At 41.8% G+C, this 13,859-nt stretch overlaps 1 protein-coding gene across 14 annotated transcripts in view; it reads left to right on the top strand.

The window, feature by feature from the left end:
• CAST (calpastatin) overlaps positions 1-13,859 on the top strand; it is a 111,238-nt gene that overhangs the window by 38,108 nt on the left and 59,271 nt on the right. The window contains exon 1 of one of the 14 annotated variants that reach the window (XM_045999853.1): positions 366-547. The exons of 12 other annotated variants lie outside the window; for them this stretch is intronic. The gene's annotated coding sequence lies outside the window, so the exon portion shown is untranslated. Of the gene's footprint in view, positions 1-365; positions 548-13,859 lie in introns of those variants that run through there. One more of the 14 variants, XM_045999857.1, reaches the window with a different exon arrangement.

Genomic DNA, 13,859 nt, shown 5'->3' with positions numbered 1-13,859 from the left:
GCTCTTTAAAATATCCATTATACTATTTGAGATGCATTATACTATTTGAGATGATCAGCAGGATGAATCCCTGCTGGTGGTCATTCTTAATTTGTTTTATAGTTTAAAAAAGATATTTGGAGCCATGTATTTGTAAGAGTGCCCCTCTTGCCTCCCTTATTCTGGTGGAGTCACCGGGTGACAGGTTGGAGTCACCGGGTGACTGCTGCCATCAGCAGGCGCTGTGCGCACTGCGCGCGGCCCGCATCCCAGGCGGCCTTAATAAGTGAGCCGGCTTCCGGGAGGCCTGCCCGAGACGAGTGGGCAGAGCGGACGCCTCCTTCCGCAGACCCAACACCTCCCTCCGCAGACCCGCGGGGAGCTCCGGGGCGGCGCCGCGGTGGGAGGAGGGCGGGGAGCGGCGTGCGTCGCGTCCCGGGACCGCCCCGCCCCGTGCTCTCTGCGGGCTGGGGCTCTAAGCAGAAACCGCGGGGGCTGAGCCCAGCCAGGAATGCAAACCGCCTGAAAACCCAGCGGAAGTCTCTGGGCCCGGGGAGTGGGACGCAGAGTGAGTACTGATTTCGGCCGCTGTCCTCCAAGGCCGCGTCTGCTTCCCAGGCGAGCGGCCTGAGCCGCCCCCTTCGCGCCCGGCCCTGCGCACATTCGCACCCCGCGTCTGGCTTCCCGGCTTGAACCTGCGTTCTTACTAGTCTCTTGACTCCGAAGATGCATTTCTTTCCACATGGGCTCTAAGTTACATTGTGTTACTTATGCACCTTTCCCTCCCTCCCTCCCTCCCTCCCGGACGGTAACTCTGTTGCTGGCTTTTCAGCTGTAATGTTTCTGGTGACCGGACGCGCGCGGTTGGCTTACAAAACCAGGGATTTGTGTGACCTGGAAAAACCAGCAAAGAAGAAAAGCAGCAGCTCTATTTGGTTTGGCATTTTTAAGGTTAGGACCTCCCCAGCCCCCCCCCCCCCGACCCCCCCAGCCCTGCCCTCACTACTGTGCTGACCTCCGTTTTAGAGAGTGAGCTCACTCTGTATAACCTTTCCACGTACCTGATACATACAGGGTGTGGTGTGGCATATGTTGTAACATGTTTTGGTTCTATTTCCTTGAACACAACCTGAGACTGTGGTCAGATAACATCCCTGAGAGGTACTTTGTCTTTCAAGAATGCAAGGTGGTTTCACAGAGATTTACCAATCTCGTCTGCACTGTTAGGGTCCCGGTGTTCCTCAGGAACAGGCAAGAGGCAAATTCTTTATTCCTGTTTTACAGCTTGAGAAAACTAGGCAGAGTTTAGGAGAAACTTCTTAAGGGGCAAGACCTTCGGTTCTCTGACTAGTCTTCTAGTAACCCACCTATACATCAGAGGAACCAGAATGCTCAGTCAGCCACTCCGGAAAGTTTCTGCTGTACGAGGTGTGTTGTTGAGTGAAAACCTCTGCATTGCAGAGGTCAGTAAGGAGTGGCACCTGCTGTTCAAAGGGGGAAACTGTTTTTTCTAGTGAGTAACTATCGAGTGTCTCTTCCTGATGTTTTGTTTGTCGGCCGTGAATTCAGCTTTTGCACACTGATTTTTCAGTATTTAAAAGGGTATTTGTTGCTAGGAATGTGGTGGGAAGGGAGTGATGTCGGGATTCTAGAAGACAGTATAGTATTAAAGTAGTGAAATTTAGCAAAATCATGCTGAAGTTGGAAAGGCTACATCTGCTGACTAATGGAGAAAGTGGCCAATAGCAATCGGGGTGGAGTGGGAATCCACGTATGCACAGCAAGGACCCTTGGTATCGATTATACAAAAGTGAGCTTTGCAGACTGCACGACAGTGTTTATGAAACAGCACATTCAAGTATAAATGTTAGCTGTGGCTCAGTTCACATGATTTTAAAAAAGATTCCCAGTGCATGAGAAGAGTTGGTTGTATAGTATTGGTGGTGAATTCAGTTCCTTAATTGTTCTCAGAATTGATCAAAGAAGGGTTCCTCTTGATCTTTTTTCACTTGATAAAACCAGTCTTATTTTTCAATTCAAGAAATATTTATTGAGCACTTATTATGTAGAAATAACCATGGTAGATGCTGTGGGGAAACAAATATTTGGATCCTGTATTCAAGGGACACAGTATAGCAAGAAGCTGGCATTCTAAGAACAGAAGTAACAGAGCGAATTGAGACTATGTAACCAAATGAGACTTTACAATATGATAACTTTTCATGCCCTGGGAAAATATTTTATAGAGAGCTGTTAAATATGTCCTAAGAAACAATGCAGTGTGGTAGGTAAGAGGTCAGGCTCTTACTTTCTTAATCTGTAAAATGGGTATGATAAGAGTTTCGACCTCATGGCTGCATTATCATCACGTAATGTGAAGTACTCAGCTAACCTGTAGAACATAGTAGTTTTCACTAAATGTAGTAATAACTCTTACCACCCTATTCTCATACAGATTATGCTGATCTCTTCTTGTTCTAAAACCAATTATGGTTACTTTCTGATGATTTATTACTGCCTAGTGTAGGTAGGTGGGCACTAGGAAAACAACATCACTTTGCTAACAGGATTATGTGCAGATCTCCAATGGTATATGGACCAATGGACCAAAGTATATGGTCTTGTTCAGAAGTTAGCATGTCTTAAGAGATGTTGTAAAGTACCCTTAGATATCAGAAATAATGGGTTTGAGCAATTATGTCTTTCCATAAATATAGTTTAGCTCACTCGTTCTTAACCAGGGGAGGTAGCACCCTATTAAAAGGTATATTTAAATACATGAGCGTGCTTTTGGTGATGCCCTAGCATTCACTGGGAACGAGACAGTCCTGCGTACTTAAGAATTGTCAGCCCAAATGCCAGTAAGTACCCTGTTGAGAAACACTGAGTAGCTAACATTTTTTTTAAAAAAAGGATTTTATTTATGCACTTGGTGGGGGGGGGGGTTGGGGAGCAAATGAGAGGGAGAAGCAGGCTCTCTGCTGAGCAGGTGGCCTGCCACTGGGATAAGGGGCTCAATCCCAAGAACCTGGAATCATGACTGAAGCCCAAGGCAGATGCTCAGTGGTGACCAAGCCAAAGGCAGATGCTCAACCTGCTCAAACAATGAAGCCACATAGACACCCCTAAAGTTTTTATATTTTTATTTTATTTATTTTTTAAAGATTTATTTATTTATTTATTTGACACAGAGGGAGAGATCACAAGTAGGCAGAGAGAGAGGGGAAAGCAAGCTTCCTGCTGAGCAGAGAGCCTGATGCGGGGCTCATTCCTAGGACCCCGAGATCATGACCTGGACTGAAGGCAGAGGCTTAACCCACTGAGCCACCCAGGTGCCCCTAACGTTTTTATTTTAAAAAGCTCTTTACATAGAAAACATGAAGTGCGATTGTTTGTGAAAACCATTGTACTTTTCTAGTATGCAGATGATTCAGTATGTCAGAAAAACTATAGGATTAAATATGTTCTTGTTATAAAGTCAGACACATTGGTGCTAAGACATACATTCCAGATTCATCTAGTTTCCAAAATGAGAGCATTGTAAGGTATAATGAAAAAGAAGCTACAAAGAGAAATATGTAGACAGGAGAACATAGACTGTGTGTGTTCTACTTAAACCGGACCAACCAATTTGGCATTTGGGGAAAAGTAAATAGTTCCGTCTAAGGAAAGAAGATTGTAACTGTCATCTAAGCAAAGGATCCTTAATTGAAGAGATTTGTTGAAGCACTCTAAAGGAAAGGTTATTGGTCTTCAGACAGAGAATGCAGGCCAATAAGGTAATTCCAGGCTAATCGGCAGCCCTGGGGCTCTCCTAATCCTTGACCTAGTATATGTTGCACCCCCTTGAAATTCTCTAAGATAGTTTTCATGATGTGTAGTCTGGAGAGTATGTGCATCAGATTCACCTGGGATACTTATTTAAAAATGGAAATTTCCAAGGCTCTCCCTCCGATTTACCCAGTCAGAATCAACGAGGAATCCATGCCTTCATGAACTCTCGAGATAAATTTGTACATCTGTAAAATCTGATAACCACCGTTCTAAGAAGTAAGTTGGTCTCTCCAGAGCCCTTCTAGAAGTAGTCTTCCTCTGATGTTAGCAAGGCAGTACAATCTCAGTGAATTTACTAAAAATTCTAGCTGTGCACGGGAGCTCAGACTTCTGAATCTTACTGAAGTTTCCTCATGAACTGCCTGGTTAGTGTTCATGACCCACAAGCAAGGGCCTAGACCAATTCCAGTTGGGGAAAAGTAAATTGCTCAAAATTGCTGTAGGAGATGGAGGCCAGCTTTGGATTTTTTAAACTGTCTGGATTCTGTGCTGGGTTGAGGTCCCCCACACAAGCGATAGAAGTATGAGGACCTAAACCAGCCCTCGGAGCCCTCGGAGCTGCACTGAACAGAGCTGTTAGTGGAGGGGGCAGAGATCCCTGTTCCTACAGAGGAACCAGGGTCTCAGTCTGTGGCGTAGGGTTTCTCTATTACCTATATACTAAGAGGGTGGCCAGAGGAAGGAGTGGGGAGTAGAATTATATGTACATTTTTCAGCTACATGTGCTTTTTATATTTCTTCCTTAATCATGAAAATAGGAAATTGTGTTTATATCCAGCGTGGCAAATAAAATATTTTGCTATAACTCCATTCCTGTAGCGAGTCATCATCAGAATCCTGGAATGTAAATATTCTCATACCAATATGTAACAGTACTTTGCATGCTTTGACACGTGCATCTTTTCATGATACTTTCTTTATGTATCAGAGGGCTTGGTGTACAGCAGGAAACTGAACTGGCCATAATTTTTATCTTCCAGGATTCTTAACTTCTCTTTTATATTCACTATCTCTTTGTTTATCTCTGTCTTTAATTTTTTTATGTCAAAATTTACCCAGTATTTCTTCCTGTGTACCCGGCATAGAAAGGGCTTCTTCCATCAGAATTTGGACTAATAGTTTTAGGCATGCACAATGTATTTTAAATGTTTGAAAGCATTTAGATGGGGAATCTATGTTCTACTTGGTCACAAAGCCCATTACACTCTCTTCATACTGACCAGACAGACTCCTTGGCATCACCTAGCACATATTTTCGTTTGAATTTTAGACCCCAATCTACAAAGGTAGACAAATACTGTTTTCTAAAAATTCACTTAGTCATTTGAGAATTGGATCCTTTTCATATGTATGTTTAAGTCTGTGTGTGTATATGTGTATGTGTGTGTGTGTATACAAAAAAAAATATGTATATCTACTTACAGCCGAGCTGCGTACTGGATGTGTACAGCATTAGTTTTCCTGTTGGTCCAGAAGACCTGCCTATAGCAGTACTGGGATGGGTGATGTCTACTGCAAACTCTTGTCTTAGAGAGGAAGATGATGTAGGCATCATCCCAAGGATCAAGTGGCCCTGGGTTTTCGAATACATGGATTGGAGTGGACAGGTATTCTTGAGGTATTGTGGGGCTGTCTTTTTAGGGAACATCTAAGCTCTTCATTAACTTGGGCTGGCATTATCAACACCAAAAATCTTCTTTTAAAAACTGTTTGGGAAATATTTTTGACAAATAATTTTGTGAATCTATCCTAGTATTTTATGTAGTCTGTTCCTTCTGACCCAATGAAAGGGACAAAGTTTGCCACCAGGAAAAATGCCAGTGGATTATAGGTGGTAGAAAACAGTTGGTTATTTCTCTGACCTACTGTAAGGCCATCTTGTTTTAAACTATTTAAAGCAGTGATTCTCTCAGTATCAAGGAGTTTCAGAATCCCCTGAGAGGCTTACAGCTTTTCGGTGTACACGCCTTCTTCCCTCTTCCTCCCACCCTTTCCCTTTCAGAGGCTTCTGAGTGTTCACTGTCTCCCATCCCCCCACCCCAATATTGCCTGGAAATACTGAACTAAGCTGTTAAAGCTTGGCAAGTTACATTGCCCAGTGGTCTGACATAACTTTGACTGCCAGCAAACATTATGCACATTTTTAGTACAAAATGTTTAAATTATTGCACATTCCTATTTATTTTGCATAAAGTTTGAATGGTTCAAATTAGTGATTGTTTTTCCCTAGCAGTATCATAAAACTAAAGTATCACTATGGCGAGTGCTATGAATTGTGTAAGATTGATGAATCACAGACCTGTACCCCTGAAACAAATAATACATTATGTGTTAATTTAAAAAAAATGTAAATTTACCATGTGATCCAATAATTCCACTCCTAGGTGAAAGAGAAATGAAATAATATGTCTGCACAACGACTTTAACAAAAAACAAAACAAAACAAAAAACCCTAACTTATCATCCATATGCTATCTTACTATAAACTTGACAGTCAAGTAATTAATCATTGTATGGGATTTTAGCCATAAAGTGTCTATGTCACTAAGAAACATTGTACCCCCTTGCAGAATATTCAGAGATCCAAAAGGTAAGGTTAACTTCTTTTGGCTATTGAGTTTGAGGCTTCTTTTGCCTTCAAGAATCTTTTAATTATTGCAGTGATTGGTACTGAATTATTCTCAAATAATGTTCTTGTGGTGAGACAGGATTCCTAGCCTTGCAAATAAGAATTATTTCCTTCTTTTGTCCTTCTGACAGTCATATTTGTATATTTCTTCAGATATTTCCAAAGATTGAGTGTGATGAACAGTGATGTACATATTTGCAATTAAAATCTTTGCACAATACCCCAATTGATTTCCAGTTGAACTGGTGATAAACCACATCTTCTCTGTGCATGTATAACTTCTCCACATTCTCCTACAGATGAGCGAACTGAAAGCTTATTTGCTATTCAAAACGGAGGGACAGTCAACAGGAAATAAATAAAAGCTTAACAAAGAACATTCTAGCTAGTGCTAATAATCTGAAAATAATTCTAGAATGATCTGGGGGAGGGATTAGGTCCAGTAGCATGTATGTATCTCCAGGATCCATATATTTAAAAATAAACAGAAAGAGAAAGAAACTAACCATTTATTGATTTATCAAACAACTACTGTGCTAAGTAACTTACATAGGGTTTCATTTTATCCTCTTAAGAGTTACAAATTTTGTGGGGCACCTTGCTGTCCCAGTCGGAAGACCACGTGACTCTTGATTTGGGGTCATGAGTTTGAGCCCCACATTGGGTATAGAGATTACTAAAAAGAATAAACTTTAAAAAATTTTAAAGAGTTGCTTGCATACTTTGCAACTAGGTAAGAGGGTATGAGGACAAATTTATAAATGAGAAGACTAAGGCTCAGAGAGATTAATTTAGCCTGGGTCACACAGATAGCAAGGTTTTATTTGATTCTAATGTTCTGTTCAGTAGGCTGGTCTTATAAAATCTTCCTCTCAGTAGTTTATACCTAGGTAGTTTAAATAACTGAGAGATGAATGTGTATCTAAATTCAAAAAAGCACTAGAAATCGATATTGTGTTCTCTATTGTTATACTCAATATCTTAATACGGTTGGAATTCTCTGATGGCTAAGGTTTCCTGCTTGTGTGAAAGAGAGTATTGTACACTGGAATTAAAAAAATAATAGTTTTGTTGACAGAGTTTCTTTAGACGTTTAAGGAGGCAACAGAGAAGGGATAAATTAGCCATTTTTGAATACGAAATTTTTAAATTGCAGATTAGTACATAACTGAGAAGTCCCTTATCATGTAGGAAATACAGAACTTTTTACTTAGGCAAGCAGCAGTGTTCATCAATTCAAATGATCAATTTACATCAGTTTCAAAAGAATCTTACTTTAAAATCCATTTTTGTATCTCATTGAATTTTTTTCCTAGGGCAGAGTGGGAGAATGCAGTGAAAGGCACTGTTGTTATTATTCCTGTTTTATAGACAAAGCAACTGAGTGCAGAGCAGTTAAGGAATTTGCTCAAATTCACACGACTGGTAGCAGAGCTGGCATTCAAACTCAGAGGAGTCTGCCTACAGAGCCATTCTCCTAACCACTAAACAACACTACCTCTTTAATATTGGAAAAGATTAAACTTCCGTCTGCAGACATTTGTGAATTTGTTTTGCTTATACGGTTTCTGGAATGACATTTGTTGTCAAGTTACATTTTCATTTTGGTTATTTGAAAATCGGCTGGGACAAGGCACCTTTGTTACAGTTCTTATTTTTAAGGCTTCTTATTAAGAACATGCATCAGTGGGAAGCTTGATGGTCCATAACAGGCCCATATCTCAGTTCCCACATGACTGGTTCTTCATAAACTCCTTCTCGTTTCCTGTTAGAGTCTGTCATCCTTGTAGAGATTGAGGTTGGAAGTTGGTTTTATAGCACGAGGACTTAGCAAATTTCTCATGTCCCCTCACTCTCCACTAGGTCTACAGCAAAGGAATGAATTTGAAAACCCAATGGAAGCCAAGCTGAAAGGCTCTGAGACAGTCGTTCAGCAGAGCTTAGAATATTTTTTTATATATAATAATCATCCCATCGGTAATCATATATGCATTAATGAGCACATAATCTTTTAGGATTTGTAAAAATCTGTGCTCCTACTACCAAGATTCCTGTTCCCATATTGCTTAGACTGTAGATCTAGAACATAGATTGAATCCAAAGAAAATTTCATAATGTCAAATAATAGTACCCTTTTTTCCTCAAGAAAGGTAAATAACATTTGTGCTTAACTTCTCAAGGCAGTGGTCACCACAGAACATGCTTCTACCATAATGAGACTGAAGAAGGAGAAACTTTTGAGGCTGTTGGTATTAACATAATTTTAAAAAATCACTGATTTGAATCAATGATTCACAAGGTAAATCACCTTGTGCTAGGAGCCACTTTATAAACATACCCTTATTTAACACTTACCGTTTTTATACCCATTTAACAAATTGAAAACTCATGTTTGGAAAAGTTGAGCAGCTTGTTGAAGTTACACAGCTGGAATTAGACCCCAGGTGTGTGGGACTCCAGAGGCTAAATGCCCCTATTTCCCATTTGAACATCTCTCACTGGGTATATTATTTAATAAGCTTCACGTCATTACAGCATAGAATATCAGAGTTGATGAAGTATAGAATTCTCAAGCCTGACAGCTTACTGATGAGGAAACCGTGTTCCACGGGGGTTAAAACTCAAGGTCACACAGCTTGTCAAGAGCAGTCAGTCTTCCTCACTGTTTATTACGGATCTTTTATTACACTGAAATTGCTTGACTCACGGTTTTATGAAAATCCTGCACAGACAACCTTCTAGGGTGGGATAAGAAGAAGAAAATGGGGGGCACCTGGGTGGCTAGTGGGTTAAAACCTCTGCCTTCGGCTCAGGTCATGATCTCAAGGTCCTGGGATCCAGCATCACATGGGGCTCCCTGCTCAGAAGGGAGCCTGCTTCCCGCTCCCCCCCCCACGCCCCGCCTGCCTCTCTGCCTACTTGTGATCTCTCCTTCTCTCTCTCTGTCAAATAAATAAATAAAATCTTTAAAAAAAAAAAAAAAAGAAGAAGAAACTGGGCTGTCTTTTCCAGGTCTAACCTCTCTGCTTTATCTTGGGCAAAGTCAGACTCAGTTGGAATTATTTCATGCATCAAGAAAAGCAGCTAGGTTCCCTAGAAGCATGAACACAGCTTTAGAAAAAAAGCTACCTTTCCATTACTTTTCAATGACTGAACAGGTCTCTGTAGTTTGCCCTTTCCTTTGCTCACAAAATAATTATCATTCCAAAAAGGAAAACAAAACAAAAAAACACTGGAAAACTGGAGTGTGCAAAGGAGTGAAAATTGCCTTGTACCCAAAGTTCAACTTCGTGCGTTTTGTGGATTTTTTTTCCAGCCGCTTGGGGTGGCCCAGTGTCAGAACTTATATTCAGACGCTCACAGGGTGTGGCCAAAACTTCCATAATCTCTGGCCTGGATTTAGCTCAGGCATGAGCCCTGGCTGTTGCGGTTGCCAGGCAACGTGTGGATGTTTATTTTGAGGTTTGCCCACATGTTGCATCAGAGGCCAAAACTTTATGTGCTCTCCACTTCCCAGAGCAAGAGGAGCTGAGACTTCTATTTTTATCTTAAGTGTATGTGTCCCTTTTAATATATTTCGCGAACATTGAGATGGAATCCTCCTGTTTCCCACAGGTGGTGTTCAGACTGCCTCCTTTTGCAGTACTTCCCTTCATTTCGCCTGCTGCACTTAGGACTGAGTATCTCTTCCCAACTCTGAGTCTTGCTCACGCTGTTTTGCTTGCCTGGAATGACTGTCCTGTTTCAGCCTCTTTCTCTTTTTTTAAAATTTTTTTAAAAGATTTTATTCATTTATTTGACAGAGAGAGAGATCACAAGTAGGCAGAGAGGCAGGCAGAGAGAGGGGGGGAAAGCAGGCTCCCTGCTGAGCAGAGAGCCCGATGCGGGGCTCGATCCCGATGCAGGGCTCGATCCCAGGACCCTAGGATCATGACCTAAGCCGAAGGCAGAGGCTTTAACCCACTGAGCCAACCAGGCACCCCACTTTCTCTCTCTCTTTTTTTAATCCAAATATTTTAATTTTTGGAGAAAGGGGAGTCCATTCATTATAGCAAAGTTCATGGGCATCACTGTCATATCTGTACTCAAATCCAAGCCCTGCTATTTCTTAACTGTGAAAACTTTGATAAGTTACCTAACTTCTCTGAACCGTACTTTTCTCATTTATAAAATGCAGATAATAATGGTTACCTCCTAGGATTTCTTGAAGATACGCTGAGCACCTGTCGCCCTTTCTGGCACATGGGAGATTCTGTGGTCCCCACCTCCCTGTTGATGACACCGCAGTAAATAATAGTTTCATTCTCTTCTGTGAAGGCTTTCCTAACCATCTTCTAACACACGTCTCAGAAGTGCTCTCCCTCTTCTCATCTCTTGTAATATCACGTACTTAACATCCTATCGCAGTGAACCTTATTATCTCTGTTATGTCAACGCTGGGGTGTAAGTCGGTGCCTCAAGTAGGTCTTCTGGCGGAAAGTAGATCTGCCTGTTCTCCCCCAAAGAGGGATCCACTTCATTCCTAGATGAGTCATTGTTTACCTGTCATTGGAATCCTGTTTTGTTTTTTTAAATATTTTATTTGATTATTTGACAGAGATCACAAGTAGGCAGAGAGGCAGGCAGAGAGAGAGGGGGAAACAGGCTCTCCGCTGAGCAGAGCGCCCGATGCAGGGCTCGATCCCAGGACCCTGAGATCACGACCTGAGCTGAAGGCAGAGGCTTTAACCCACTGAGCCACCCAGGTGCCCCTGGAATCATGTTTTGTGAAATGATTAAACACAGTCTTTGTTAGGTGACTGCATTGGAGGCCTCCTTAAGAACATCATTATTATGCTAAATAATTAAAGGCTTTGGAAGAATGTATGTCATGGTGTGACAGCATGCAAACAATAGACAAACTTAAACCTCGGAATAATTGGTCAGTTACAGAAAGAAAAACATAAACCTGGGTCGGTGAATGGTGTCTTTGAAGAAGGTCCATGTTTTCTCAGAAAGCCCCTCTTCTGCCCTTTTTTTGCTCCAGGTGTTGTGCAGGAAGTGGCTTAGGGATGTTTTTGTGTCTATATGTGCTTTTTATTTTTTTTATTTTTTAAAGATTTTATTTATTTGACACAGAGAGAGAGTACAAGTAGGCAAAATGGCAGTCAGAGGGAGAGGGGGGCGCAGGCTCGCCGCTGAGCAGAGAGACCGAAGCGGGGCTCGATCCCATGACCCTGAGATCATGACCTGAGCTGAAGACAGAGGCTTTAACCCACTGAGCCACCCAGGTGCCCCTCTATATGTGCTTTTCAAACTTGTGCAACTCCCTTTGGAAAACAGTGGTGATGGAAATGACTGGCTGTTTAAATTATGTTTATCTACTCAGTTTTCTGACTTGTGCTTTGAATAACATTTCTGATGGTTGAGAAAAACTGAAGTAAGATTGCTTTTGAGCCATCAGATAATACTTTTTGTGTTTATTCATGCACAAATTCATAATATATTTAACAAATTCTTGCTAGGCAGCTACCGTTGCCAGGCTCTGGGGATGTGCGGCAACTGAGACAGGCATGACTCTTGACCTTGTGGAGTTCACATGCAGGCCTGTCTTATAAGTTCTGTGAGGAAAGAACTTCCTTATTAAAAAAATCCATCATTGTCTTTCTTTTGTTATTTGAGATGTGTTATTAAATAAGGTTATTGTGTCTGGTTCACTAACAAATGATTTGGTTTTCTCAAGTGAATCTAGCAGAAGCAGTTTTAAAAGTTAAAAATCATTTAATTTAGAAAATGTTTAGTATCTTGTGTTTTGTCCAAATTGCCTTAATATTTGGTGTCTAACTTGACCCTCATAATAACTCTGTAGGGGGCATGGTATTCCCATTATGAGAAACCAGATGCTTAGGTTTAGTGGGCTTGCTTGTGGAATCAGGGCCACTGAGAAGCCAGAAGACTAAAACTTAAGTTTTCCAATGTATTAACTATGTTCCTGATTCTAGCTTAAAAAAAAAAAAAGTTATTAAACAATATCTTTTGGGCTCCAGGGTGGCTCAGTCAGCTGTGTCCTGCTCTTGATTTTGACTCAGGTCATGACCTAAGGGTCCTGAGATTGAGCCTCCTGTTGGGCTCAGCAGAGAATTGGCTTGAGATTCTTCCGTTTCCCTTCTCTCCGGCTCAATACTTAAACTCACACACTCTCTCTCTCTCAAGTAAGTCTTTAAAAACAAAACCTATATCTTTGTTCAAATGAAACTTTAATCGGTGAGTAGAAAACAGAAACAAAGATTGGAATCAACTGTGATTTTTTTTTTAAGTTGTATTTAAGTAATCTCTACCTCCAACGTGGGGCTCGAACTCATAACCTGAGATCAAGAGTTGCATGATCTTCTGACTGAGCCAGCCAGGTGTCCCTCAACAGTGATTTTTTAGCTCCTCTCTGCTACTATGTACTCAGCACTGTGGTAGACACTGTGGGGAGCAGAAATGACCGCTGTCTCATGATTATCTTAAGCTTCACTGATAATACGTGACATATGCTTAGCAATGAGCTCAGGAACCTCCTCTTAACACAGCATGTGACTAAGCGTCCAAGTGAGAAGTACAAACATGTATAGGGGTTGAGAAAGTAATATGAGCTAAAGCAGATTCATGTGTTGTATCTTGAGCTCAATCTTTGAGGGTATGGACGGACGGGTGGGGTCAAGAGGGAAAAGCCTTCCTAGGCAGTGGGAATAGCAAGATGGAGGCCCAGAGAAGGAAGGGAGCGTGATGGTGGTAGTAATACTAACTAGCGTTTGCCCACTGCTTACCACTTGCCAAACAATGTTATTACCGGTTCATGCACATTAACTTACTTATTCTTAACCCATATGGGGTGAGAATTATTACTATTCCCCTATCACAGATGAGGACACTGAGGCCCAGTAACTTACTTGAGGTTGCACACGAATTCACAGCTGAAACTCCACCATACGTTGTTGAGCCCAGAGCCCCCCTCACGCTCTTAAGCAGTGAGTTTTGCTGCCTGTGAAACAGGAAGGACACTGTCCTAGCTGGGGGGAAGGCGTGGCATGGGTCACCGGGAGAGAACTAGTGGAGTAAGCAGGCCAAATTGAGTCTGAAGTTCAGGTCAAAGACATTGGACTTTATCTAGGATATAGTGCGAAACTGTTGAGAGCTTCCTGTTTCATCACAGTGAGAATATGGTACACATTTTTTTTCAGATAAAGTAGGCAGCCACAGAAAGAGATGGAAGCTAGAGAATGGGGCAGGTCAGGGGGCAGGAGAACAAGGCATGGAAACTATTAGAGGGCCTTGATGGAATCCGGGTGTGGGAGGTATGTGACCAGAGCAGGAGTGTGGGTGGCAGTAGAAGTGACAAGGACGGAACGGTGATGAGGACTGGAAGCAGCCCTGGGCCTGACCCCAGGTGATT

The sequence above is a fragment of the Meles meles genome, chromosome 3, assembly GCF_922984935.1.
Source record: "Meles meles chromosome 3, mMelMel3.1 paternal haplotype, whole genome shotgun sequence".
Classification (NCBI taxonomy): domain Eukaryota; kingdom Metazoa; phylum Chordata; class Mammalia; order Carnivora; family Mustelidae; genus Meles; species Meles meles.
The sequence above is the reverse complement of the archived record's forward strand: the minus strand, read 5'-3'. Positions and strand labels throughout refer to the sequence as shown.